Genomic DNA, 4618 nt, shown 5'->3' with positions numbered 1-4618 from the left:
AGCTGAGCGTTACACTGGGAACCCCTACGAGCTGAGCGTTACACTGGGAACCCTACGAGCTGAGCGTTACACTGGGAACCCCTACAAGCCAGAATGTTTGTGGAGGGCTACTTATCTAGGATCTTGCAATTTCTTTAAATAACTTTTTGTGTGTTTGTTTTCCTCAGGGCGGGAGCGACTGTCCCTTATACTATAATAGCTTTCAAATAACTCCCTGGCTTTTATTCCTGCAGATCACACCTTTGCATCATACCCGGTCTAATCAATCTTCACGCCTCTCTGTTCTGTTAAACAGACGGAATCTCTCTGCTCACACTGGCTATGGCTCTCTCTTCCTCATCTACCATTCCTTAACTGCTCTGTTCTGTAACCTTGCTGAAATCTCCAGTCCACTGCTGACCTCTCCCATTCCCTGTGACACTGTGGGCTGATACCATTTCAATTTCTTTCACTACCATCGAAGTGAGGTCTTTGGAGGGAGAAGAGCTAACTAGCTTCCATCAGTTTGCTTGATTAACTGAAAGTCCAACAATTCTGTTCTCCAAGTTTCCAGCTCTAGAAGTTTCCTTGACTTCTCCTGGGCAGAGTTAGGTCCCCCTTGTCCTGGGCTCCTCATCCCTTTGTCTCCTCCCTCTCCCCCGCTGCATGTTGTAATTGACTTCACTTTCTGAGACCATCGCAAAACTTGGGCTCTGAATCTTTGGTGACATTGGAAGTGAGCGAGTCTGTTTTGGGAGAAGTCAATCTGGGCTTCCCAGCTTTTAAAAAATCACTATTACTACAGGGTGTGCCAAAGGCAGGGAGATGCCAGGACTCATTGCCCAGTAGCTGTGCATACCCTCATTAGACACCTGGAATGTTACAGGATGATTCCATCAACATCATAAACAGACAAACACTAATTTGTTTAAGTTCAGTGGCTGGGTCCAGAATACTAGAGGCTGAGAGGCCTAGGGGAAGAAAACAATGAAGAGCTTCTGCCCCGTGACACCTTCTGGCTCATAGAGGTTCCCAGTGTAACACTCAGCTTGCTCCTCATACCCTAAAATAAAGTTGATAACCCCTGCCGGTATGCACAAAGGTCCCAAAGTCAGTTACTTTTATTGCCTTACTTTAAAAATATCAACCAACAACCAAAGGTTTAAGAGAACCAACCAGGCAAGCAAACAACAGCAGCAAAATGAAATCCCAGAGAAAAAAGATAGAGTTGAGAAAGCAAAGGGGAACTTGGAAAACTCAAAAATCTCAAACTCTAGTATTCTTAAAAAGACAAACAAACAAACAAACAGAAAAGAAACTGCATCCATAAGACAAGAATAAGAGTCTATTTTTAAAAGTTTGAACAGCCTCTGCCCCGTGACACCTGCCCGCCTTCTGCCTCTCTGTCAGTGCTCCGGGTGCTCCCTGGCTTTTAGTATTCCAGCATAGATATTTCCAAGTCCAATCTTTGGGGGTCAGGGGAGGGTCTGTATTTCAGCTGCTGCCACACTCAATGAAACTTTAATTTTTATTATTTTATTTATTTTTATTTTTATTTTATTTTATTTTTTGAGACAGGGTCTCACTCTGTTGCCCAGGCTGGAAGGCAGTGGTGTGATCGTGGCTCACTGTAAACTTCACCTCCTGGGTTCAAGCGATTCTTCTGCCTCAGCTTCCTGAGTAGCTAGGACTACAGACGTGTGCCACCATGCCTGGCTGATTTTTGTATTTTTAGTAGAGACGGGGTTTCACTATGTTGGCCAGGCTGGTCTCGAACTTCTAACCTCAAGTGATCTGCCTGCCTCGGCCTCTCAAAGTGCTGGGATTACAGGCATGAGTCACCACACCCACCTGTTTTCGTTTTTTGAGACAAGGCTCTGTCACCCAGGCTGGAATGCAGTGGCGTGATCACGTTTCATTACAGCCTCAACTTCCTGGCTCAAGCACGCCTCCCACCTCAGCCTCCTGAGTAGCTAGGAATACAGGCATGTACCACTACACCTGGCTATTTTTTTAATTTTTTTGTAGAGATGGGATCTCCCTATGTAGCTCAGTCTGGTCTCAAACTCCTGGGCTAAAGAGATCCTCCCACTCTGGCCTCCCAAAGTGCTGGGATTACAGATGTGAGCCACCACACCCAGCCATGAACCTTTATTAAACATCTAATACATACCTGGCCTCATGAAGTCGGTTTTCTTAACCCTTCTGACCCCTGTGGGAGGTAGGTATTGTTATTTCACTTGGCAGATGAGAACACTGAGGTCCACGATGGGTGGTGACACATGTGAGGTTTTGACTGGCAGAGCTGCCACATGAGCTCGTCCCCTGCCTTCTGGCCTAGAGCTATTCACCCCTCCCCGCACTGCTCACTGCTTCTCCTGGATCAGCTGCCCAACCCAGGTTCCTGCTGCTCAGGGAGATCAAGCGTCAGGAGGACACTCCTGTTCCTGTCATAGACCATCCCGACCTTAAAGGGCTTCTAGTCCTTTGAGCCTAGTGGGAGCTCCCTGAGAGTTAAGCATCATTTTGGGAGGGTTTGGATGATGAGATGAAGAGAAGCAGACAGAATAAAGAGAGGAATGGAAGAAAAATGGGTGGGGAGAGAAATAGATGGGACGGAAGGAAGTGAGAGAAAGGAGCTGGAAATGCAGGTGGAAGGCTGGGCATGGTGGCTCACACCTGTAATCCCAGCACTTTGGGAGGCCAAGGCGGGTGGATCACCTGAGGTCAGGAGATTGAGACCAGCCTGACCAAGATGGCGAAACCCTGTCTCTACTAAAAATACAAAAATTAGCCGGGCATGGTGGTGGTGGCCTGTAATCCTAGCTACTTGGGAGGCTGAGGCAGGAGAATTGTTTGAACCCTAGGGACGGAGGTTGCAGTGAGTGGAGATCGTGCCACTGCACTCCAGCCTGGGCCACAGAGTGAGACTCCGTCTGAAAGAAAAAAAGAAAAAAAAGCTCAGGTGAGACGAGTACTATTCAGGGAGAGACCATGGAAAGAGACACACAGTTCATCCACTCCTCCTAATGGCCTAAAATAAATCCTCAGCCAAGCAGGACGTGAGAGAGGCTGGGGTCACGTGGTTGATCAAACAACCTCGTGGCACTCACGGCTCAGTCGTTAGGATGTCTGTTGCCAGAGACCTTTGGACCAAGAGACACAGTGTCCACTGTGCAAGGACCCTGGGAAGAAATGCTCATCTGGCCCTGTCCCAGGGTTGCCCCCACTCCTCTTCACCCCCTCATCCCTGCATCTGGCCATGCAAATAATCGGTATCTTCTTTTGCCCATTGCCTGCTGGATAGCTTAGAGGCCAAGGTGTGACCCACTTTGGTGAGGTCCCCTCCGCATCCCCACCTCTCNAAAAAAATCAGCCAGGCATGGTGGTGTGCACCTGTAATCCCAGCTACCAGGATGGTGCAGAAGAGTCGCTTGAGCCTGGGAGGTGGAGGCTGCAGTGAGTGGAGATCGTGCCACTGCACTCCAGCCTGGGCCACAGAGTGAGACTCCGTCTGAAAGAAAAAAAGAAAAAAAAGCTCAGGTGAGACGAGTACTATTCAGGGAGAGACCATGGAAAGAGACACACAGTTCATCCACTCCTCCTAATGGCCTAAAATAAATCCTCAGCCAAGCAGGACGTGAGAGAGGCTGGGGTCACGTGGTTGATCAAACAACCTCGTGGCACTCACGGCTCAGTCGTTAGGATGTCTGTTGCCAGAGACCTTTGGACCAAGAGACACAGTGTCCACTGTGCAAGGACCCTGGGAAGAAATGCTCATCTGGCCCTGTCCCAGGGTTGCCCCCACTCCTCTTCACCCCCTCATCCCTGCATCTGGCCATGCAAATAATCGGTATCTTCTTTTGCCCATTGCCTGCTGGATAGCTTAGAGGCCAAGGTGTGACCCACTTTGGTGAGGTCCCCTCCGCATCCCCACCTCTCTGGCTGTCCCACCTCAGTTTCTCCTGCAAGCTCAACCTCTTCTCCCAGCCATTAAACGCTGAGAGCCCCAAAGCCTTGGCCCCGCCCTCCTCAAACTCTGTTCCCCTGGTCAGTTTCCCTCAAGCCTCCGCTTCAGTTGCCTTCTGCATCAGAATCGCGATGGGCTGCGAGGAACAGACTCTCTGCAGATGCTGGTCTCGCCAAGTCGGGGCTGGCTGTGCTCATGTGCCCGCCCCCAAGTGCAGAGGCAGACCGTCCAGGGCGGTGCAGCGGCTCCAGGGCGGCGTCTCCCATCCGTGGCCTGTGTCATTTGTCCCCATGGCCGGCTGCACCTCCCACCTCTGCATTCCAGGCAGGGAGAAGAGTCGGGCAAAACTGCATGCCAGCCGGGTCGATCCCTTTAAAAAAATAAGTGGAAGTTTTTTTTTTTTGTTTTTTTGAGTCGGAGTTTAGCTCTTGTTACCCAGGCTGGAGTGCAATGGCGCGATCTCGGCTCACCGCAACTTCCACCTCCCAGGTTCAAGTGATTCTCCTGCCTCAGCCGCTGGAGTAGCTGGGACTACAGGCACCCGCCACCACACGCAGCTAATTTTTGTATTTTTGAGGTTTTACCATGTTGGCCAGGCTGGTCTCAAACTCCTGACCTCAAGTGATCTACCCGTCTCGGCCCCCTAAAGTGCTGGAATTACAGGCGTGA

This window comes from Cebus imitator, unplaced genomic scaffold (assembly GCF_001604975.1).
Source record: "Cebus imitator isolate Cc_AM_T3 unplaced genomic scaffold, Cebus_imitator-1.0 Scaffold529, whole genome shotgun sequence".
NCBI lineage: Eukaryota > Metazoa > Chordata > Mammalia > Primates > Cebidae > Cebus > Cebus imitator.
This window is presented reverse-complemented; position numbering follows the sequence as displayed.